We start from the raw sequence: 25,310 nt of genomic DNA on the forward strand, positions 1-25,310 counted from the left end.
AGCCCTCTGCCCTTCCAGGGAGAAGTGTGAATGACTCCCGGGAAAGGAAACAGGTGTTACCTGTCCCTTGCAGGAAGCCACACAAGGTGTGAGCCCAAAAGACAAGCTTCAAATGGTAAGCCACCTTTGAAGGATAAATGTGGACACACATGAGAGGGGCTGCTCTTCTGTTCTGGTAAGCAGGATGGCGTCTGGGACAGAGAAGGTTGCCCAACTGGTCTTCCCTCAGGCATCTATCCCTCAGAGAGCCACACCTCTATGGTGGGTTACCAAGCGCCACACACCCAGAAAGGGGTCTGCCATAATTAAAAGTGCACAGAATACTGAACTCTAGGCTAGCTAGATGCCACACATTGCAGGAAGTTGTTATCAAACGGGAGGGGCCTTGGTAGCCCATTAGTTAGTAGTCACTGCATTTCCTGAGGGCAAATTGTGGGCATAAAAGGGGCACTCCTGGCACCCAGACCTCAAATCACATCTGTACTGGAGAGAGGAATGAAAAAGACCTGTCCTGTTGTTCCCTGGACCTGGCAAAGAAAGTCTGTTCCAAAGACTGGACTCCACCTGCTCCTCATGGGCTAGCAAAGAGAAGGCTGTGCCCGTAATGCTCTGCTCGAAGAGAAGCCATTCCTTGAGCCCCAGACAGAAGAGGTGAATTCCAAGAGTCAACTGGTTGACTTCCTTGTCTAGTTCCAGGGCCACAGAAGCTGAATAAGCCGTCTTGCCACAGTTGGCAGCTACAATGACTTGTTTATCGTTGACTGCTGAAACACAGTCCGGGAGACTGAACCTTAACTCTCAAAAGTTGCACTCTAGTCACCTGGATCCTGGTGAGTCATCAAAGTACAGGTTGGTCTCACAAGAGGAACACTAGCCACAGTTAAAGGGAACCACTGATTTTGCTGTGTCAGAGACCAGTAGACCAGTGACAACTGTTTCGGCTAGCTATCACCTGGACTTCGAGGGACATCGACCTCTATGGCCAAATTCTCCCCACCATGTTTGTGGATCGAGGAGTGCCCTCGGGCAGATCCTTGTTGATCGGATCAGCATCTTCAGCATCCTATATCGCTTGCATCAGGACCACTCCATTGATTTCTTTGGCAGTCTGCACTTAGAGCCTAGAAAAGGACTTGAAACTGCTTTGACTGCAAGGTAACTGTCCTGCTAAGCCTTACTGGCCCTCTGACTTGCTCCTTCCCAGAGTGGGTCGCCCCATGCTGGCCAGAGTAGCTAAACTCCAAATTTATAAGGTGGTTTTCAAAATGACCGCTAAACGTGCTAGTTGCCAATGCTTGTATAGATCTTGAATGAAGAGCAGTGATTTACGATTTGCATAAAAATCATATTTACAGAACCCTCGGGTTGATTGTGTTCCTTTTGGTGTTAATACATTCATATAAATAAGACTTATTTTTATAGATTGGTGTCTGATTTACTGTGTCATGGTTTTTTTCTTATTCAATTGTTTTGCTACTTCTAAATGCTTTGCTCTTGTTCCTTTGTTAAATCCTGACTGCTCGATGTCACTACTAGTCAGGGTTAAGACAAGTTTTACAAACAAGTCTGACTGGACCCATGATGGTTGTGTGAGTTTATCACATGGTGAAGTCTCACAACCACACCATATAATAAAATTCATTTACTCCCACCATGGTTTCCTCTCTGGACTCATTAGCTCATCTTCAGATGGGGGTACAGGATCTGAAAGGGCACACATAGCAAACATGGATTTTTCCACTAAAGGAGATGAACTTATTCAGCAGTCTAGGTATCTGTAAATGTTGAATACCTATTTGTGGAGCTTTGAAAGGTGGTGTGAATCCAAAAGTTTGAACCATAATTCAGGTGAACCAGCTTTAGTATTAGATTTCTTGAAGATGTCTTCCTGATAGCATTAGCACTTTTCACTTTGGCAGCCTAGTGGTGGGCTATAAGGGCCTTCAGAAGTGCTCACCTGGATGTTTTAGTCCTGCTGGCCTCAAGGTTACTGAAAAAGCTTTTTCTGAAAGGGCGAGAGGGAATGAGACTCAGCTTCAATGCTAAGCAGATGATGAAGCAAGCCATTGCAAGTGTGAGTTGAAGCCAAAAGATTATGCTTTGGTATCGGCTCACTTGGCTCACTTGGTCAGGGCTGGGCCGAGGAAGATGGGTGAGGCGGTAATTGCCCAGTTGCTTACCGTTAATCTTCATTACTCCAAATCTAGATCTTCCTTGTCACAATCCAGGTTTCCCTGCTTAATCAGTGCACTGGTCACATAGTTTTCAGCTTTAAACTTTTAAATGGCAGGAGGTGGGAATGGTGTAGTTCCTTTTGTGATCCATGATGGGAGATGTGAAATGAGGAAGACATATTGGAGGGCAGGAAGTATCTTTTGTGCATTGGTGAACACTTCTGTCAATGAACAGCAGATTCTCACTTGGTCAGGATTGTGTCAAAGAAGACCTGGCCTTTGTTACAAAGATTAGTGATAAATAATTAGGCCAGTTCTCCATGCTGTTGCAGTTCTGAGGTTCTCATGCAGCTCTAATAATGCAGCTCTTTAAAATTCCTCAAAGCCTCCACCCCTGTGTAATAGGCGAATTGTGTACAGTTAATTTGGTGCATTAAGTTGTGACTACGAGCAGTGCTAGCTCTCACTGCATCATAGCTGTAAAAGGTATTTCTGCTAAGTGCAGGTTTGACCTAGAGGGGGTTGTGTAAATAGTCGCATGTATGTGCCTCGGTGGACTAATACAACCTGTCTGGAGAATCTGTTGGAACCCCATGGTCGGGGATTCAAGGCCCGTGGTGACTACTCACGTTTCCCCCCTCCCGAGGCCATTAACATGCAAACTTTCGAGCTGGATGAAAATGCCCACCATTTGTCAGCTGCAAGTTATGTCTTGTGGTGAACATGTGCTTTACAAATTCACAGCTCATGTAGGGTGACCACCCGTCCGTAAATTTCACGGACTGCCCGTAATTTCGTCCTGCCGTCTGTTGTCTGTGATGAAAGGCTTAAAGGACAGCATTTGTCTGTAATTTTAGCCTTTCGCCAAAAGGACAACGGACGGCAGGACGAAATTACAGCATATCAGTTTCCCCAGCTGGATTGAAAGACAGGGAGAGTCCTGTGCTCTGAGGGAGGGAGGGGCAGACAGATAAGAAAAGGCCTTCTTGCTAGGGTGTCTCCTTCCCTAAAGAAATGCAAATGTGCACAACTGGTAAATCTGCAAATGCAAAGGGGCTTGAAAACCTGCATTGACGTTAATCAAAGAAGTCACTTGAAGCTTTCTGATGGCAAAGATACTTTCTTTTAGAGGGTTACCTTAAGGGTGTTCTAAGGTGAGCTGTGGCGTGTGTATGGTTTTAATGGAGTTTTATAAAAAATGTTAGTACTAGGTATAAACTGTATATTATTCAAATCTGTATTTGAGAAACACTTTTAATTTAACGAAATGTATTTGCGCATTTTGTAGCAGCCTATATTATGATGTAATTGTAATTATATAGAGTTTACTACCCCTGAAGAGGTGTCAAATGAGTGTTTAAAATAAGAACTTACACATTCACAGTTCTTTCAGGGACCTCGGTACCTCGTAGTACTAACAAACATTGGCAAAGCCAGTAGGTCTCGTCTACGCAAGAGTTATTGGTTTTGCCAATGTGTTTTAGCCATGTTATACACCAGAGTGGCTGCTGTCCATTGCTAAATGTTAGTGGCATAGTGGTGTGGAATAGAGTGGAATAGGAGCAGTGGCGTAGTGGTGCTGAGAACAGTGCAGTGTGGAACAGTGCAGTTGTTTAGAGTGCATTGGCATGGAGTGGCGTGGGGCAGAGTAGAGTGGCATAGAGTACAGTGGAATAAAGTGGCATACAATAGAGTGGCAGAGTGCAGTAGTGTAGAGTGGTGCAGTGGCATAGAGTGCAGAGTAGCCCCACGTGCTAGAGAGTGCAGTGGCATAGAGTGGAGTAGTGTAGAGTGGTGTAGTGCAGAATACAGTATTGTGCTGTAGAGTGCGGTTGAGTGGAGTGATGCAGAGTAGAGTGGCAGAGTGCAGTGGCATAGAGTGCAGAAGCATAGAATGCAGTAGTACAGAGTAGATTGGTGTACAGTACAGTGGGGGGGAGTGTAATGTTGCAGAGTAGAGTGTCAGTGCAGTGATGTAGAGTGGAGTAGAGTGGCACAGAGAGCAGTGGCTTATAGTACAGTGGTGCAGAGTAGAGGGCAGTGGCGTACAGTGCAATTGTTTAGAGTGCATTGGTGCAGAGTGCAGTGCCATAGAGTGACATGGGATAGAGTAGCATGGAGTGAAGTGGAGTAGACTGGCATACAACAGACTGTCAGGGAGGCAGTAATGCAGAGTGGTGCAGTTTCATAGAGTGCAGAGTAGACTCATGTGGCATATAGTGCAGTGGCATAGAGTGGTGCAGAGTGGAGTATTGTAGAGTGGAGTATTGTAGAGTGGTGCAGTGCAGAGTAGAGTATAGTGCCTAGAGTGCAGTGGCGTGTAGTGCAGTGATGCACAGTGCAGTGGCATAGAATGCAGTAGTACAGAGTAGATTGGTGTATAGTACAGTGGCGGAGTGTGACATGGGATAGAGTAGCATGGGTGAAGTGGAATAGACTAGCATACAACAGACTGTCAGGGAGGCAGTAATGCAGAGTGGTGCAGTTTCATAGAGTGCAGAGTAGACTCATGTGGCATATAGTGCAGTGGCGTAGACTGGTGCAGAGTGGAGTATTGTAGAGTGGTGCAGTGAAGAGTAGAGTATAGTGCCTAGAGTGCAGTGGCGTATAGTGCAGTGATGCATAGTGCAGTGGCATAGAATGCAGTAGTACAGAGTAGAGTTGTGTAGAGTGTAGTGTTGCAGAGGTCAGAGCAGTGGTGTAGAGTGGTACAGAGAACAGTGGCATAGAGGACAGTGGTGCAGAGTAAAGGGAAGTGGCATACAGTGCAGTTGTTTAGAGTGCACTGGCGTAGAGTGCAGTGGCATAGAGTGGCATGGGGCAGAGTTGAGTGGCATAGAGTGCAGTGGAATAGAGTGTATTGGTGCAGAATGTAGTAGTACAGAGTAGAGTGGTGTAGAGTATAACAGCGGCCAGTGCAGTGTTGCAGAGTAGAGTGTCAGTGTGCAGTGGAGTAGAGTGCATTGAGCTACAGTGCAGTGGTCAGAGTGGCGTAAAGTGGAGTGGCGTAGAATAGATGTTTCAGAGTAGAGTGCAGTTGCATAGAGCGGAGAGGTGCAGGGTAGAGTGCAATGGCATAGAATGCAGTGGCACAGAGTGCAGTGGCGTAAAGTAGATTGTTTTACAGTGGAGTGAAGTGGCTCAGAGTGGAGAGGTGCAGGGTAGAGTGGAGTTGCGTAGAGTGGCAGAGTGTGATGGCATAGAGTAAAGTGGTGTAGAGTTACGTGGCATAGAGTGCAGAGTAGATTAGAGTGACGTACAGTGTATTGATGTAGAGTACAGTGGCATAGAGTTGAGTGTTACAGAGTAAAATGCACTAGCATAGAATGTATTGGCTTAGAGTGCAGTGGCGTACAGTGCAGTATTGTAGAGTGGCATAGAGTGGAGTTGTGCAGAGTAGATTGGTGTTGCCTAGACTGGCGTGGTATAGCGTGCAGAGGCGCAGAGCGCAGTGGTGTAGAGAGACGTAAAGTGCATTGGCTTAGAGTAGAGTGGTACCGAGTAGAGTACAGAGGCATAGTTTGAAGTAGCATAGAGTGCAGTGGCATAATGTGGAGTGGTTTAGAATGGAGAAGAGTGCAGTGCAGTGGCAGGGAGTGGTGTAAAGTGGAGTGATGCATAGTAGGGTGCAGTGGTGAGGAGTGCATAGCAGAGTGGAGTGGAGTATGCATGGTGTGGTAACACACCACCATTACAGACAACACCTTTTTGATTGAAATGACCATTACATTTGCCAAGACATTCAGATTTTGAAATCAAACTATACTGTGCACAGACGATGATGTGTGGAAATTGCATCACCTAATGCAATGATCTGTTTTAATCATATAAAGGCAATTGATTCCAGCACAGTTCAGAATTGACAAAAATGTGCTTCATTTGTACTCCTAATTCTGATATATTCTGAAGTTTATTTAAATGTTGTCATGTGATAGAAAAAACTCTTTCCTAACCCCAGTATCCAGCAAGATTGTCACATAAATCCTCTCACTTTGAACTCAGAGAAAGAAAAGTAAACACTAAGTTCCCACCGAAGACAGAGCCTGACATTTGACTTTGTTCTTTGAATGCACAGCAAATCTGATGAGATAAGAACAAGATTTACAGGCCTGTTTACAGAAAAGAAACACTCAGAAGGATACTGTAAATAAGGTATGGGCAATGGAAGGGAAGAACTGAAGCTGCATAGCCTAAAACAAATAAAGTCAGCAAATTGAAAGCAACAAAATGTGAGTTACAAACCACAAGGCCAATGGCAAGCAACGGGCAGAATGCATTCCCAAGGAAGCTCATGAATGTACTTAAAGTGACAGTCGTGGGATACTTTGTGGGTAAAATCCAAAATTTTAGTGCAGTCCGTATCTTGCAGAGGTTTTGCCGCATCAATCACTCAGGTAGTATGACGAGAAGACCTGGAGTGGTTTCCATGTTGCAGGAAAGGTCTGTACACCCATTCTATCAGTTTGCCACCAGTTCCTATGGTGTAGAGCTCCTGGAACACCTCTTGTAGGGTTAGTGCTAAGTGGCAGACATGAAATATGTCAATTAATGATTATTTAAGGTGGTTGTAATTAAGGAGTTGACCGGGGTGAAGATGGTAGTCTGCCACAAGAGTTTGGAAATTTAGTAGCTTGTTGTCCAGAAAAAAATCCCCCAATTTTAAGACACCTGTAGCATGGCAATGATGGAGTTGCTTTGGTAACAGCTGTCCTTTGCGAGTAGGAAGGCTTAGCAAAGATAGTGCAGGAGCACAGGGTTTCTTCATGTCAGTGAGTTTGCAGGTTCTAGCTAGGCAAGAGAAAGCTGTGCATGATAACCCCGGATGGTGATCTGTAGAATGGTCAGTAGAGCAGTGCATTAAGCCTTCCTTAAAAGTCTTTACTGATAAACCCCTTTTTTATGCAGGGAGGTGAGGAGAAAGCCAGCGAGCCACACATTGGACCTGTGCAGCTGAATAATAGCATTGTAAGTCCGGAAGACATAATCCACCTGCAGTCATGGGTAGCTTTACAGTGGAAAGAGATACCAGACAGTGCCACAGCGACCAAATCAGATGTGTGGCATATCTGAGGAAGGAATGAAGGATGAGCAGGAGAAGGTTTGCAAAATAATACTATCAATGGGATAGCACACCATCTTCACTAGTGCCACGTGGCCCATTACAGAAAGCAGAAGAGAAGACCAAAAGGCAAACTGGGTTTGGAGGGACCGTGACGCTCTGCCAAGATTTCCATCCTGCAAATCAGTGGGAGAATAGTAGCCTTTACTCATTAGGTATCAAAAGGTAACTGGTTCCCAGTTCAATCTGAAATCAAATTGTATATCAATGGGAAAAAGTGCCATATGTCAAATAAACACTAATTACAATTTCATTTTTTTAACTTTTTGTTTGTACAATTTACATCCCAAATATTTTGAAGATTCTATATGTACTTGACACTTAGGGATTACCCAGATCACTAGTTTGGCGTTTGCTAAATTTCAAAACCATTTAAAGACATTGACCAAGCAGGCAGTTGCCTTGCACAACCTTGCAAGGGGTCTGGCCCCTGCTCACCCTTCACAAGCACGAACAGGGGACCATTGCACCAGGAGAGTTTGCCAAGGTGGATGGGTGTTGCTTGTTCAACCACTTGACAGTGCCTCTTCTATTTCTCTCCTGTGTGCAGAGACAACTCCCTAGGTACCCAATACCTCCCAATAGTCTTGGTGGACCCATCTTGTCTGCTTTTAGGAATTGTCCCACCTTATTCTTATCTTCCTTATTTATCCAGTTCTTAGCAACAACTCTTTGAGTCACTTGCCATGGATCTCCCATTTCATCTCAATTTCATCCTCCTCTTTTATTACCTTTGATTGGTAGTCCGGGCTCCCGTTTCTGAGATAAATGTAGAGTCCAAGACATACACTCTAGTCTTGTGAGACTACAGACAAGTTGTGGGTACCTCACATCCTGGCACTAGGTGTGAGACTGTCGCCCACACCATCTGCCCTGCCTCATTAAATTTATTTTAGGTTGAAAGTCCATGGGTGGTTGTGGTGAGCCAGATATTTTTGTTCGATTTGTTTAAACTAGCATAAGGTTAATTACTTTAATGTTTCTCAAACAGTTTGCCAGGGTTTTTAAAATGTTCAGAAAAATAATCCAAATTTTGCTGCTTCTTTCTTTTCAAGAAGGAGTGGGTAGATTTGGGTACGGGTGATGGCCTTGACACGGTGCTGAAGGGTATTAACTTACTACTGAACAAGGATTAATGTGACACCTGAATGTAGCATACCAGAAGTCAATCACAAAAAGACCACAGTGAATAAATAGTGCTATGTTAAAAAAGAGTAAATAAATGCACTGACAACATAATGAGGCATGGCCTCTCTTGGGTGTGTCTGTAAAACTGATGTTTGTCCTTGAATTTTTTGTCCTGAATTTTGACCCTCTGTCCGGAATTTGTGTCCTGAACTTTGACCTTTTGTCCTGAATTCTTTACAGTCCTGTCCAGAATTTGCCTCAATGCCAGGTCACTCTAAGCTCATGTTGTTTTAAAAGTTTCTGTGGGACAGATTTGCAGGGATTGTTGCTGGTTTCGAAGCTTTGATATTTGGGATGAGATACTTAGTTTTACAACACACCCTGTGTGACATTATCAATTCACACAAACCTATTGTCAGTGTAGCTGCTGTTTGGCGCATGACAGGGCTTGCTTCTGTCCAGGGGTGGACTGAAGCTCTAATTTTCCTGCATTTACTCTGATCTAGAGTTTTGTTGTTAATACAACACCGCCTTTCATGAACTGACGTGGGAACAGCTGGCGCAGGGCAAAGGGAAAAAAACTTGAAATTAAACGTTCCTTTGGGTTGCGACTGGAGTAAATAATTATCTCCCAAGATGTAGGACTCTCCAAGAAAGAGGAAAACCCATCCCCAGCTGTTTTTTTTATGTGTCTGGAAGTTTGTTATATGTAGTAGAGAATCATAGGAGAACCCAGACAGACAGACACCAGCCAGACAGCCCCCATAGACAGAGCACCCTCAGACCACCAGGCTGCCTTCCCACACCCCTGTGCTTTCTGTTTAACCTTAACCACGCCCACTAACATCTCGGAAAAGAGCAGCTTGTTAGCTAAATATGCAGATCATGATTCCGATGCTTACTGTGAGGAAGCAGAGCGTGTGCCTTAACCCCTTCGCTGCCAGGCCTTTCCCCCTCCTGTGTTAGGCCTTTTTTTGTCTATTTGGGGCAGTTCGCGCTTAGGCCCTCATAACTTTTTGTCCACATAAGCTAGCCAAGCCAAATTTGCGGCCTTTTTTTCCAACATCCTAGGGATTCTAGAGGTACCCAGACTTTGTGGGTTCCCTTGAAGGAGGCCAAGAAATTAGCCAAAATACAGTGAAAATTTCGTTTTTTTCAAACAATTGGGAAAAAGTGGCTGCAGAAGAAGGCAAGTGGTTTTTTCCCTGAAAATGGCATCAACAAAGGGTTTGCGGTGCTAAAATTACCAGCTTCCCAGATTTCAGGAACAGGCAGACTTGAATCAGAAAACCCAATTTATCAACACAAATTTGTCATTTTACTGGGACATACCCCATTTTTACGATTTTTTGTGCTTTCAGCCTCCTTCCAGTCAGTGACAGAAATAGGCATGAAACCAATGGTGGATCTCAGAAACCTAAACATTTCTGAAAATTAGACAAAATTCTGAATTTAGCAAGGGGTAATTTGTGTAGATCCTACAAGGGTTTCCTACAGAAAATAACAACTGAAAAAGAAAAATATTGAAATTGAGGTGAAAAAAACAGCAATTTTTCTCTACGTTTTACTCTGTAAGTTTTTCCTGCAATGTCAGATTTTTTAAAGCAATATACCGTTACGTCTGCTGGACTCTTCTGGCTGCGGGGATATACAGGCCTTGTACGTTCATCAAGAACCCTAGGTACCCAGAGCCAATAAATGAGCTGCACCCTGCAGTGTGTTTTCTTTCTATACCGGGTATACAGCAATTCATTTGCTGAAATATAAAGAGTGAAAAATAGCTATCAAGAAAACCTTTGTATTTCCAAAATGGGCATAAGATAAGGTGTTGAGGGGCAGTGGTTATTTGCACATCTCTGAATTCCGGGGTGACCATACTAGCATGTGAATTACAGGGCATTTCTCAAATAGACGTCTTTTTTACACACTCTCTTATATTTGGAAGGAAAAATGTAGAGAAAGACAAGGGGCAATAACACTTGTTTTGCTATTCTATGTTTCCCCAAGTCTCCCGATAAAAATAATACCTCACTAGTGTGGGTAGGCTTAGCGCCTACGATAGGAAATGCCCCAAAACACAACGTGGACACATCACATTTTTTGACAGAAAACAGAGGTGTTTTTTGCAAAGTGGCTACCTGTAGATTTTGGCTTCTAGCTCAGCCGGCGCCTAGGGAAACCTACCAAACCTGTGCATTTTTTAAAACGACAGACCTGGGGGAATCCAAGATGGGGTGACTTGTGGGGCTCTGACCAGGTTCTGTTACCCAGAATCCTTTGCAAACCTCAAAATTTGGCTAAAAAAACACGTTTTCCTCACATTTCGGTGACAGAAAGTTCTGGAATCTGAAAGGAGCCACAAATTTCCTTCCACCCAGCGTTCCCCCAAGTCTCCCGATAAAAAAGATACCTCACTTGTGTGGGTAGGCCTAGCGCCCGTGACAGGAAATGCCCCAAAACACAACGTGGACACATCAAATTTTTTGAAAGAAAACAGAGGTGTTTTTTACAAAGTGCCTACCTGTAGATTTTGGCCTCTAGCTCAGCCGGCACCTAGGGAAACCTACCAAACCTGTACATTTTTGAAAACTAGAAACCTAGGGGAATCCAAGATGGGGTGACTTGTGGGGCTCTGATCAGGTTCTGTTACCCAGAATCCTTTGCAAACCTCAAAATTTGGCGGAAAAAAACACGTTTTCCTCACATTTCGGTGACAGAAAGTTCTGGAATCAGAGAGGAGCCACAAATTTCCTTCCACCCAGCGTTCCCCCAAGTCTCCGGATAAAAAGATACCTCACTTGTGTGGGTAGGCCTAGCGCCCGCGACAGGAAATGCCCCAAAACACAACGTGGACAGGTCAAATTTTTTGACCGAAAACAGAGGTGTTTTTTGCAAAGTGCCTACCTGTAGATTTTGGCCTCTAGCTCAGCCGGCACCCAGGGAAACCTACCAAACCTGTGCATTTTTTATAACTAGAGACCTAGGGGAATCCAAGATGGGGTGACTTATGGGGCTCTGACCAGATTCTGTTACCCAGAATCCTTTGCAAACCTCAAAATTTGGGTAAAAAAACATGTTTTCCAATCATTTTGGTGACAGAAAGTTCGGGAATCTGAGAGGAGCCACAAATTTCCTTCCACCCAGCGTTCCCCCAAGTCTCCCGATAAAAATGGTACCTCACTTGTGTGGGTAGGCCTAGGCCCACGAAAGGAAATGGCCCAAAACACAATGTGGACAGATCACATTTTTTCACCGAAAACAGTGCCTACCTGTGGATTTTGGCCTCTAGCTCAGCCGGCACATGGGGAAACCTAGCAAACCAGTGCATTTTTTAAAACTAGAAACCTAGGGGAATCCAAGATAGGGTGACTTGTGGGGCTCTGACCAGGCTCTGTTACCCAGAATCCTTTGCAAACCTCAAAATGTGGCCAAAAAAACTCTTTTTACTCTCATTTCGTTGACAGAAAGTTCTGGAATCTGAGAGGAGCCACAAATTTCCTTCCACCCAGCATTCCCCCAAGTCTCCTGATAAAAATGGTACCTCACTTGTGTGGGTAGGCCTAGTGCCCACGAAAGGAAATGGCCTAGAACACAACGTGGACACATCACATTTTTTCACAGAAAACAGAGGTGTTTTTTGCAAATTGCCTACCTGTGGATTTTGGCCTCTAGCTCAGTCGGCCCCAGGGGGGCAGAAATGGCCTAAAATAAATTTGCCCCCACATCCTCCCCGGGAGTGACCCTTGCCTACGGGGTCGCTCCCCTTGCGTGACATTGGCGCAAAAAAAAAAAATCCTCTGTGCCTAGTGGTTTCTGCCCCCTTGGGGGCTAATGGTCTAAATACAATTTGCCCCCCAGGGGAGCGACCCTTGCCTAATGAGTCGCTCCCCATCTCTAAAAAAACAAACAAACAAACAAAAAACAAAAAAATTGCCTTGGCGCCTAGAGGTTTCTGCCCCCCCTTGGGGCAGAAATGGCCTAAAATAAATTTGCCCCCACCCCCCAAACCCCCCACACCCGGGAGCGACCCTTGCCTACGGGGTCGCTCCCTCTGAGTGACATTGGCGCAAAAAAGTGCCTAGTGGTTTCTGCCCCCCTTGGGGGCAGAAATGGCCTAAATACAATTTTCCCCTCCAGGGGAGAGACCCTTGTCCCAGGGGTCGCTCCCCATCTGTAAAACAAAAAAAAACTAAAAATCCCCGGTGCCTAGTGGTTTCTGGGCTAATCTGCCCCCCCAGGGGGCAGAAATGGCCTAAAATAAATGTGCCCCCCAGGGGAACGACCCTTGCCTAAGGGGTCGCTCCCCTTGCGTGAAATTCACAGAAAAAAAAAACTCCCTGGTGTCTAGTGGTTTCTGTCCCCCCTTGGGGGCAGATGGGCAGATGGGCCTCATAAAAATAGGCCAATCTGCCCCCAAGGGGCAGAAATGGCCTAAATATAATTTGCCCCCTAGGGGAGCGACCCTTGCCTAAGGGGTCGCTCCCCACCTCCAAAAAAACTGAACAACACAGAAAGGAAAAAAAAAAAAGATCCCTGGTGCCTAGAGGTTTCTGACCCCCCCCCCCCCGGGGGCAGATCGGCCTAATAATAGGCTGATCTGCCCCCAGGGGGGGCAGAAAAGGCCTTCCAAAAAAATGCCCCTCCTGGGAGCGACCCTTGCCCAAGGGGTCGCTCCCTTATGCCACTTTCAAAAAGAAAAAAGAAAATCCCTGGTGTCTAATGGGCGTTTCAAAAGCCGGATTGCTTTGCAATCCGGCTTTTGAAACGCAGAGAGAGACTTCGAAGGGAAGGAAATTACTTTCCTTCCCTTTGAAGCCTCTCTCGGCCTCCCCCACGTCATCGGAAGAGAAATGCAAAGCATTTCTCTTCCGATCAGCGCGATGGGAGGAGGCCCTGTGACAAATCAGCGCGCAATCGCGAGCTGACATCACAGGGAGGGTGGAAGGGGAAGGGCTTCCCCTACCATCCCTGCCTTGGGGGGTTGGGTGGGGAGCACGGGGAGCGCTAGCGCTCCCTCCAGTTCCTGGGTGCAGGACGAGGTGATCTCGTCCAAGGCACCCGGAAACCGGTGCCTTGGACGAGATCACCTCGTCCAAGGCACCCAAGGGGTTAAACACCCACGTGCATTTAGTTGTTATTTTTGCCGACCGCTCACTACAGTTTGTGACTACGAGCAGTGATAACTCTCATTACATAATAGCTTTTAAAAGTGTTTCTGAAAAGTGCAAGATTGACATAGAGGAGGTTGTGTAAAAAGCAGGTTTTCAGCAGAGGAGAAGATAGGGTGACCACCCGGCACTGAGGCAAATTCTAAACAGGAATGTAAACAAGCATTTGCAATGCAAAGGCTCTTGTGATTGCTCGAGTTAGAGCTATTAGCATTTTAAATTCTTAACTGGACTTTTCTTGCCACAAAAAACGAAAATAAAAAGTAAAACAGCTGACATAACTGAGCCGATTCAAAGCGTCGCCATGAGCCCGAAGGAGAGACACAAAAGGGGAAAGAAGTTTGCTTGCAGTCAAAGTTATCGACAAAAGTGCAAATATCCATGTAGCAGGGTCGATGGCCAAGGGAGTAACGATACCGCCCCATAAAGGGACAAATGTAAAGCATTTACCAACAAAAACAAAGGATTTTTGAAATGCAAGTCCATGAAAGAGTGATAGTGATTTGCGTGCGGTGGGCGTGCTTAAAAGCCCAGATACATACCAACACGTCAGAAAAGCAGTGCTTGCTTGCTGCTACACTCAACCTAAAAAGAAGTTTGCTTGCTGTCAAACATACCGGCAAACGTGCAATTATCCATTAACAGGCTCGGTCCCCAAGGCGTAACAAAACCACCCCAAGGCCGGACAAACGTAAAGCATTTACCAATGTCATCAAAGGATCTTTGAAAGGCAAGTCGTTTAATGAGTGAAAGTGATGGGCGTGAGGTGGGTATGGTTAAAAGCCCACAGAGATTTCAAGGACACAGCGCTTGCGCTCTGCCATGCTCGACAGAAAAACTGGGACACTAGCAGGGTTGCCAGATTGAGCTAGATCACGCGGGAAAATATTGGTTTGTGCAGGTTGCCAAATTTTGAGCTATTTTTAAAATCACTTTGTGCTATTGTTATCGTATAGGGCTAGAAAAGTGTTGATAATAGGATCAGTATTTTCTCTGTCCTAAACAATATGCCTGTGCTGGCTGTGAGCTTGGGGCTGCCCTACAAGAAGGGGCACATAACCACTTAAAAAGTGCAGTTTTGTCATCTGCATTCAACAGATGCCTCTCAAATATCCTGCCTCCCTTCATAAACTTCTATGAACAATGTGAGTTTAATAATGAAAATCTTTTTTATTCAGAGCAGCAGATAGCACATCTCGCTATGAGGCATTTAAAATCCTCATATTCGTGGCCACTGGAACCTGTGATTTGCCATGCATTAAAGTCATGCTTGTTTAATTCATTGAGTGATCTACAAATCAATTTAGTAGACAGTTTCAAAGGTGGGAGAAGGGTAAACGAGCCCATGTAAATAAGTATTAGGTTGTTACATTTCCAAATTTGTTTGTCAAGTTTTCTTAAACTACACCAAAGCTGCTGCAACTTACAAATAGTGAACCAAGTTCCAGCCTCGGTGTTGGTTTAACATCGTGTGAATCTGGGCAAATGACTTAATCGCCCTGTGCATAAAATAAATAATTATATGTGTCCTTGAGTATTGTAACTACTGCTCAAGCAAAGCACTCTAATAGCTCTGAGGCGAGTTTGCACTATTTAAAAACGTAAAAAGAATATACATATATATTTATTTACTGTGTCTCTCTCTCTCTAAGCTACCTGAAAATGTTGAGAGGTGCAGCCATTTCTTAAGTCCCCAAGCCAATGGCTATAACAGTGCCTCCAACTGGGCCAAATGTTACTGTTGCTCAATTTGGTGGAATGAGTGACAGGCTGTTGGCCGCCTGATTGTGACTAAGCAGCACACAGAAGGCAAAGTTAGGGGTATTACCATTGGTGCAGTAGGTGTAGTGGCACTGAAGACCAAAACCATGACGGGTCCATTGATCCTTCATAACAGCTCTATTGTACTACTCGAAAAGCGGTCAAAGGATACATTTTCCTTTCTTGAACCATGGCACCTTGCAATGCAGCCCTCCCAAGTACCATGCATCAGGGGCTAGACTAACGCATTTCAGTGTGGTGATCCGCATCATCCCATTAAAATGCAAATTCACACATTTATAGCGCCTCTTGAAGCTGTCAAGCCGGAGCGCTGCTATTAGCACAGAGCAAAGCAAGGCTGCTCTCTGTGTGACTGACAGACTGACTCTGACTGGTGCATGCTTCTGGGGGCTGCCTTTGCTGTGCTCGCTGGCTCCAATCACCACAAGCAGCATACTGATTCATGTGGCATTAATGTGGCGTCACAGAGACTCCCATGATTTGCTCAATACCCATTGCAGAGACAGCCAGAGTGACTATAGTAAGCAGGTCACCTGCGGCGCAACCTTGTGGCAGTTATGAAGTTTTAGGTTTGACTGAACATGCTCGCTGCTGCTTGCGCCACTGCTAACTTGTGCCACCATTTGGTGCCCCTACAGCCCCTCTCATTTAGAGAGATTATCATGCCACTGTCCACCGCTCAAGTCCAACTCCAGAGGTCCCAGTGCGCTGCCTTCATTATGGTGTCTGTTCCGCTATTAAAACTCTGCCCAGTTGCCGCAGGAATGAACACATAAATCATTACAGCTGATGCTGGGCATGTGTGTCATTAGCGGCACGCATGGCTGCCACTTCTCAATTGACAAACAGAAAACTGCTGTCACCCGGCAGTCTCAAACTGTAGTCCTATCTCATGTGTATCTGAGGGGTACGCCTTGCCTGTTTATTTTCTGGCAACGTGCGCCTGCCATGATCACACACATGTGTAGCCATGGGAGGTTGGGGGGAGCAAAGGGCTTGCCCTGTCTCCCCCCGGGCTTATCAGGTAATAGTGGGAGAGGCCACAGCGGGAGGTGAGGATTGGTTGGGCTTCCCGGATGAGGCGGTTATTTTAGGGTGGGTATATAAGGCAGGGGCAGGGTGTGGGCGGCCTCTTTGGCCGTTTGTCACACCCAGTAGGCGGTACTGTGATTTGGGCAGGCAGTTTTAAATTAGCGAATTGCTTGTGGTAATTGTTGGTGTTTCTGTAGTATTTAAGTTATGGAGCCTAATTAAGTAGTTCAGGCTTTAAAGCTTTTGCAGGGCGAGGGGAGGGAGGATTTGCTCAAAGAGGGAGTGTTGCAGCAGGCATGGGTGGGGCTTAGGAGGCCTAAGAGATTATCGTTGGAGGGCCTGATGGCAGCAATCATTCCATGCGCGTCACCTGAGCAAGCCCCCAAGAAGTTCAAGACGAAGAGCGTTACTGGCCGGAAAATAACGCTTTCGCCAGAACGCGGGTTAGAGGGCCCGGCAGAAGAGTTAATTGTCTCACCTGTGTTGAGGAGCGTGCAGCAAGGCGGTGCCAGGTTTGCTAGGCGCTCCGGTGCCTCTTTTCGACTGCGCGTTGCTATCGGAGGCAGGGGAGTTGGCAAGCAGGGTGCGGTGATGTGTGTGGGCCGTATGGGGGGCGCGGTCTGGAGTAGCGCCCCCACACGGCCCCAGGCACCGTTGGTTAGGCGCGTGTCACGAAGGCATAGGCGGCAAGCTCCATCCCTCGTAGAAAGTGGTGGGGAGTGATTGGAGAGTATTTCTGAGGAAAGACCATTAGGAGGTGTGCCCAATATGGCGTGCCCTCCGATTTCGATCAGCACTCAGTAGTGGTCCCATTAGAGGAAAGGCCTTTAGGTGGGGCACGCAATATGGAGGCGCCCTCCAAAATTGTTAGGGACACAGTGATTATTAGTTCGGAGGATGAAGGTGATGAGCAGGGCTCCTAAGTGAGTGTGAATTGTGGGGGGGAGGTATTCCAGCAGGTTTTTATATTTCTAAAGAAGGTAGGATGATTCATTGGGTACCTAGAATGGTTATTCCCATGCTTCATAAGGTTCAAGCATGGGAAGTGGATAATCACGCAGTTTTTAAGGCTGGGGAACAGGTGTAATTTGTGGATAGTAGGGGAGTGGTGCTTAGGGGCACTATTTGTGGGGAAGCCAGTGGTGATGGAAAGGCAGGCATGGCACAGGTGAGGCTTGAGTTTTGGAAGCCAGGTCAGGAAGACTGTGTGTGGCAGTCCTCATGTATTGGGCGGGCATGAGGATTATATGGCGCAACAGCGGCTTGGGCGGCCGGCTGGTAGTAAGGGTTTGCCAGTGAGGGTTGGAGCACCCTTCGGACACCGGATAGAAGGGAGGGTGAAACCCGGAGCAGTTCACCTGACATCGCGGAAGGCAGCTGGTCTTGGAGTTGGGAGCCAGGATACTTGTTCTGCGTCCGGTGTCCTGCCATTTACTAGCCGGGGCGCTGGTTCAAATTTGGAGCACATCGAGGATGAGCTGTTGGATTATGATGAGGAAGAGGAAGCACATGAAGTTGCAGTGCAGACGGGTGGTACGGTGGAGACGCCTAAAGTGATCAAGAGGGCGGTCCAGCACGATCGTTCGGTGGGACGCATCAAGAGTTGGTTGTTGGAAATTTGCCTAGAGGCGAGGACTATGAGTTGGAGCCATTTAGGCTTGGGGGCGGCAGGGTGGGGTTGGGTGATGCAAGGAAAAGTTCTTGCTGGGAAAGGTGCAGTCAGGCGGGCATCAATCAGGGGGAAGGGAAGTGTTGATGCTTCCATTCAGGTAGGTATCGATTCGGAGTTTGTGGCAGGTAAGTCGGAGGTGAGTTTGGGTATTGGTTCAGGGGTGGTGCCAGGTAAGTCAGAGGTGGCTCAGGCAGGTGATAGGCAGGTTGCTTGTGGTGCGGTGATGGGGGAGGGGTCCAGGAGGGGTAATAAATCTAAGAGATTACCTTATATGGGAGTGTTGATGCCTTTGGGGGCGCATCTCACTCAGAGTTTGAAAGAGAAGATATGGAGGGGTGAGTTTATCAAAGTTTTTAAATTGTCGCATAGGGAGGTGCAGGCTAAGGAAGGTTCAAAAGAAGAGGAGTGGGAACTTGCTCGTAGACCTAGAGTTCCTACAAAAATAGAGAATTGGACGTTGGCTTTTCTGATATACGCAAGTTTGTATTGTGAGCGCTATCTGGATAGTTGTGTGGCACTGTTTAAATATATGGATATTGTATGTCGCGCTCAGATGGATTATGGTGGGTTTGGCTGGTTTAGATATGATGAGGAATTTAGAGCACGGAAGGCGATTTATTCAGATAAGGTATGGGGTGAAATTGATAATGAACTCTGGATTCAATGGCTGAGAACGGCAAGGAATGCACCTACGACGCATACGGCGAGTGGCTCACCTGTGCAGTACAAGCCCTTTCAGGGGCGTCACACCCAGTTTGGGGTGGGTTTTGCACAACAAGGGCAGTTCCCGCACAATGGGGCATGCTGGTTGTTCAACAGCAGAATGTGTACCAGACAGCAGTGTAAGTTTCGTCATGACTGCTCCAATTGTGGAGGCAGGCACCCTGCCTATCAATGCTTTGGAGGGCTCCAATGGGGTTGGCAGGGGGCACAGGGTAGAAGAGTTGAGAGGGGTAGGGGACATATGCAGCAGTTGGCAGGTACACCTATTAAGGGCCCTACACCTATTAAGATGGATGTGGTGAGTTATTGGTTGAAGTTTTATCCCTGTTTGGAGGAAGCTATGGTATTGTTGAGGGGTTTTATGGAAGGTTTTAAGTTGTGTTACCAAGGTCCTAGGCTGCGAAGATGGGCTAATAATTTGAGGTCAGCAAGGGAGTACCCAGAGGTTGTGAGTTCTAAGTTGAGGAAGGAATTGGAATTGGGCAGAATTGTGGGCCCTTTCCATTGTTGGCCTTTGCCGAATTTGATTATTTCCCCTTTGGGGGTCGTGCCCAAGAAGCAACCTGGAGAGTTTTGCTTAATTCATCACCTGTCGTGGCCAGCTGGGACGTCCATAAATGATTTCATTGCTCTGGAGGATTCCGTGGTACATTATGCTTCGGTGGATGAAGCTATTTCGCTGGTGCGAAGGTGTGGTTGTGGTCCTGAAATAGCAAAATCTGACATCCAGTCAGCTTTTAGACTCTTGCCGGTACACCCAGAGGATTTTTCTTTGCTGGGCATGCAGTTTGATGATGCCATTTATGTGGATAGGATGCTGCCTATGGGTTGTTCTGTGTCCTGTTCATTGTTTGAGATGTTTAGCACATTCTTGCAGTGTTTTTTTCAGTTTCAGTGTGGGTTTAAGTTTGTGACACACTATCTGGATGATTTTTTCGAATATGTGACAGAACAACTAGGTCCTAAACAACTATAGCCTAAACCACTACTGCTAAACAACTAAAAAGTCTCTACAACTAAGTACTGAACAACTACTGACTGAACAACTACTGTGTCTGAATAACAATTGCCTGAACAACTAATATATATATATATTCTAAACAACTAATAAACCATAAAAACCAAAAGGAAAACCTTACCTTAAAATTAGTTGTTCAGGCAATTGTTATTCAGACACAGTAGTTGTTCAGACAGTAGTTGTTCAGTACTTAGTTGTAGAGACTTTTTAGTTGTTTAGCAGTAGTGGTTGAGGCAAGTAGTGGTTTAGACCTAGTTGTTCAGGATGTTTCCCTCTTTGGGGTCCCCTTGGCCCGGGAAAAGACAGAAGGGCCTTTGATATGTTACATTTTCTGGGTATAGAGTTGGATTCTGTGAAAATGGAGGTACGGATACCGCAGGACAAGGTGCAGCAGTTGGTTTCTATGTTGGAGGAGGCGGTGCAAAAACCAAAGTTGGAGTTACGACGGGCCCAATGTTTACTGGGTCATTTGAATTTTGCTTGCAAGGTGGTGAGAATTGGCAGAGCCTTCTGCAGAAGATTGAGTTTTGCAATGCGAGGAGCTGTATTGCCGCATCATCACATTCGGCTTCGGGCAAGCATCAAGGATGATTTGAGAATGTGGATTGGTTTTCCCCAGGAGTTTCACGGTGTTACCATGTTGGTGGAGGAGTCTGATTGGTTTTGGCAAATAAAAAAAAAATCGGATCTGGAGCTCATGGGTTTGGCCTTTTTTGAGACGGACCCTGGGTGGCAGAATCTTGGCCATTGAGTTGGAAAAAAGCCAGGCATAGCATTGCTTTTTTGGATTTTTTTTTCCGCTTGTTGTTGCATTGTCCATTTGGGGACCCACTTTTGCTAATAGAAATGTGGATTTCAATGTGGACAATCAGACTGTGGTTAATATAGTGAACTCGCAGAGAGCAAGGGATGGGAGAGTGCTCAGGCTTTTGAGAGTATTTTTGTTGACCTGTTTGAAATTCAATATAATGTTCAAGGCTAAATATGTTCCTGGAATTAATAATGATATTGCTGATGCACTATCTCATTTTCAGTGGCAGAGATTCCGTGGGCTAGCACCGGGAGTGGATGCTCAGAAGACTGCGGTCCCCGGGGATTTGTGGGCGATAGGAGAGTGAGGATGTTGGAGTTGGTTCAGCAGTCTATAGCTCAGTCCACGAGGGGGAGTTATGTTCAGGCCTGGTTGGAGTTTCTGAATTCAGGTGCTGTAATAAGGGAGGGTGGGGTGGAAGGGTGTGGAAGAAGGCGTGAGGATGCGGTTCGTTTTATCATGCAGCAGATTGAGATGGGTTTGTCTGCAGTTACGATATCGGGTAAGTTGTCAGGGGTTTCATTCTATGGTAAATATTTTTGGGGATATGATCCGGTAGAGGGGGAAATTTTTAGATACTGGTGGGTTGGGCAAGGACAGGGGGTGCTAGAGTTGACCGCCGGCGCCCTATAACATCACAGCTTTTACAGGCATTACTGGGGGTATTGGACGAAGTTTGTTTTTCGAGTTGGGAAGTAAGGTTGATGTCACTTTGCATGTCTTGGCTTTTTCATGGAGCCTTCAGGGTTTTGGAACTGCTGGGAGTTCAGGGAAAAGAAGGTATATCGCGTTTGGATGTACAGGTAAGAAATGGGAATATTTTTATATGGCTGCTGTCAGCTAAGATGGATCAGCTGGGAAGAGGCCAAGATGTGATATTGAGAGGTAAAGACTCTCGGGATTGTCCCTTTAAGCTTTAGGTTTCTTTTTTTAGATGGTTGCCGGAAACATCCAGGTTGGTATTTGTTCACCAGAACGGTTCTGTTGTAAAAGCTCAGCAATTGCTCGCAATTTTCAAAGATGGCAATTAGAAGATTGGGAATGGATCCACAATGTTATGGGACACATTCTTTTAGGACTGGTGCGGCTACAGAAGCAAAACGGATGGGAAAATCAGATAGAGCAATTATGGATATGGGGAGGTGGAGGTCGCAATGTTTTCAGCGTTATGTGAAATTTTATAAATAGTGAATTGGCGGCCTTAATTGTTTGTTGGGTGCTTGATGTTGTGGTTAATTGTGTGTTTTTTTCCACACTGCTTTATCAACCCTCCCTCCACCCTCCCCCACCCAATCAACCTAGATTAATTTCCGATGCTCTTTTGTAGGTTGTGTCGGGGGCCCGGACAGAGCCTGTTCAGTGTGGATTGTGGGGCAATCGTTCATTCATTGGGCGGAGAAGCAGGCCTCGTCAAGGCATTTTGGACGGCAATTGGGTTTGGATGGTTCAAGAATTAAGACTAGTTGGGTGGGTAAGAGTGGTATGAGGTGGGGAGCGTTGTTGTACTTACATTCTAGAAGACTTGAGCAGGGGGTTTCTCCGGATTTGTTAGTAATTCATCTAGGTGAGAATGATTTGGTGCCATTGTCGGGCATTGGTCTTTTGAAAGTCATGAAGATGGATTTGGGGAGGATTAAGCAGCGTTGGGCGAGGACCCATATTGTGTGGACTAGTTTGGTGCCTAGGAGCGTTTGGAGAGGTGCAATTTCATTTACAGGGACTGAGAAGCAGCGTAAGAAGGTTAACAGGGAAATGAGGAATTTCTGTCAGTCACAAGGTTTTTCAGTGCTGCAGCACAAGAATATAGTATGTTCGGATGTGGAGTTGTTTAGGCAGGATGGGGTACATTTGTCTTTTATGGGTAACGAACATTACTTGTTGGATCTTAGGATGATGATTGCTGATTTGTTGGGAGAGAGACTTTGGGATTGGTATGTGTGTGGTTCCTTTTGGGTGGGGCAGGAAAACACCTAGTGGGTTTTCCTGTGTGGCGGGGGTTTTCACAGAAAGGCTTTGGGGGGAAAGGGGATGGATGCTAAAAGATGAGAGGGCAGGGAGTTTTCACAAGGAACACAAGGGAGGAAAGGCAAGGGTGACTACAGAAGGTGGACAGCAGGACAGATGGGTAATGGATTGATCGGGTCATGGTGGAGATGGGACAAGGGGTATTGGTAAGGGGTAAGTTTAGAAGGTGGGGCAGGGGTTAGGAGGACGTATTGTATTAGTGAGGATTTTGTGGTTTTGTGAGGCTTTAATGCCAAGGTTAATGTGTTATTCCAGACCTGTACTATTAAAGCGGCCCTTGACCCCTTAAGATGAGAGTTGTGGTTTCTACACTGTTTCGCCCGATGGGGGTTGGGGCTGCCATGCACTGTTTTCCTTTGATCTGTTGGTGCCCAAGTGCCACAGAGAAGTCCACTTAGCGCTATCTGTGCAGCCAGCCACACAGCTGACTGAAAAGAGAAAGCTTGGTGTCAGTGAGTCTACAACTGCTTCCTGTTGCAGTAGCCTGAGGCCCTACTGCAAAGCCAGCCAGAAGGAGAACTTAGAGGGAATGTTCAAGGGTAAATGCTGCATTTCCAAGCACAAGCACTCAGTCAGCAGTTGCACACGCTCCAGGCGCCAGTCAGCATAGGTGACTCACAGAGTGCACAGTTCACTTACCTGAACTCTGCAGCATGTGCTTTACCTCTGCTAGACCACCACAATTATTCCAATTAGTTTAGGCAAGAGGTATGTTATCTTTTAGTGACTGAGACCAAAATGTGAGGGGTTTACTTGTTACACAATAAGAATGAATCTTATGCCTTCTATTTCTGGTGCTTTGCAACAGTTAAGTTCTTAGTTTCTCTTTGCGCAAATGAGTGTAATTTCTTATATTTCTATGTTTCCCTCATCTTCACTTCTTGATTTTGCTCGCGAGAAATTGTCACTCATAGTCGTTGAAATGTCACTCATAATTACATGAAATTATGAAAATGGCACATAACAATCTGAAACTTGCCAGTTATGGCAATGCTACAGGGTACTTTCCTCCCTGCAAGGCCTCAGAGAGAAAGTATGCAGTTAGCAAGAGCAGACATTCTGCGCTCATCACTTGACGCTGCCCCTGCATATTGGGCTACTTTTTGTTTGGCTTTGGGCTACAGAATGCTAAATGAAAAAAAATCTGGCTACATGCCATCAGACCATAAACAGTCCTGCGAAGAGTTAAAAACATGCTATGCGCTGAGCTGTCAAAGCAGACCCTCGGCACTGCCAGATCGGTCTGCAAGCCTGTCCGACTCTGGCTGCATTGACTGGGAGCACTGCCATGGAGCCAAAGAGGATCCGGACACACACACATGCTGAATCTTATATTTCTATCAAAGTGGTTCGTTGGGTGGGCCATGCCCGTCACTCACCTTCCCTGCCCGCTGTAAGGCTCTCCTCAGAACCGTCGCCCGGTGTCAATGTCGCCGTAACGAACAGCTGCATCGGCTGCTTACTTATGCTAAATGTGCCGTCTGAATTTCGCCGAGTGCGAGAGCTTCTAAACATCAGCTACAGAACTTTGACCAGAGTTTATCTCGCTCTTTTACCTTGAACTTCGGTCTTTCTAAAGCACCGGGCCAAAGAAAGGCTCGGCTATCAGCTCTCCCAGGCAAAGATCTGCACGTGGAAGGACGGTAAAGCTGGCTGGTGCATAATCCTTAGATCTGCCAACTTCACCTAAAACCTCACAATCTGAGGAGGGGCGGGGCCTTGGCGGGTTCGTGGGCTGTGCCAGCACTAAGAAGCATTTCTGACCCCACCCCGGTCCCAAACTCCCTCCTAAAAATAAAAATAAAACCTTTCGGAGTGTGCTGCAGACGTCCTGGGGTGTTTTCACACTCATTAATGGACATCGGCAGATAAAAGCCAATATCGAGTGTCACATGGTGAACCATGTGAGTTGGTAGGTATAAATCAGTCTCAAAACAAGCTCGCTTGTGAAAGGGTAGCAGGGCTGGACCAGGCTCACATGCCAAGCTCACTTGTGAAAAGCTGGCAGTGCTGGGGAAACCAGTCACATATCTACATCATACATGAACAGCTGGCGGGGCTGAGGCAGAGTCAGTCACATAGGGCTAGATGTAGGAAGTTCTGATTTTGCAAATCGGAAATTGCGAGTTGCTGCGACTCGCAATTTCCGATTCGCAAAATCGAATGCAGAACGGTGTCTCAGACACCGTCTGCGATTCGCTATGGGGTCGCAAAGCGACCCACCTCATTAATGTTAATGAGGTGGGTCGCATTTTGCTACACCATAGCGAGTCCCTGCACTCACAGGGATGGTGGCCTGCTGAAGACATGGGGACCCCTTCCCTTTTGCGAATGGGTTACCACCAGTGTGACACTGGTGGTAACTGCGAATTGCTTTGCGACCGCATTCGCGGTCACAATGCAATTTAGCATAGCAACACCCCTTCCTATTTGCGAGTCGCATTCACAATTACCGACTCGCAAATTGTGAATGAGCATCACGATTGTCATTTTGCATGGCGCAAACTGCGATTTTTGCAGTTTGCTCCATGCAAAATGCTTGCTACATCTGGCCCAAAATCTCTCATTTTGCCAGTTAATGTCTCAATAAAAATGAATCATTTACTTCACGACATGGATTAACTCATTGATGGGGCATTGAAAATATGCTGAAAAGCA

General features: G+C 46.2%; 1 protein-coding gene across 1 annotated transcript in view; it reads right to left on the bottom strand.

Annotated features, from left to right (window-relative positions):
- Nucleotides 1-24,355, bottom strand: part of LOC138292333 (retinol dehydrogenase 16-like) — a 161,085-nt gene extending 136,730 nt beyond the window's left edge. The window contains exon 1 of the mRNA XM_069230884.1: nucleotides 24,032-24,355. The gene's annotated coding sequence lies outside the window, so the exon portion shown is untranslated. The remainder of the gene's footprint in view (nucleotides 1-24,031) is intronic.
- Nucleotides 24,356-25,310: the final 955 nt, after the last annotated feature.

This window comes from Pleurodeles waltl, chromosome 4_2 (genome assembly GCF_031143425.1).
Source record: "Pleurodeles waltl isolate 20211129_DDA chromosome 4_2, aPleWal1.hap1.20221129, whole genome shotgun sequence".
Classification (NCBI taxonomy): Eukaryota; Metazoa; Chordata; class Amphibia; order Caudata; family Salamandridae; genus Pleurodeles; species Pleurodeles waltl.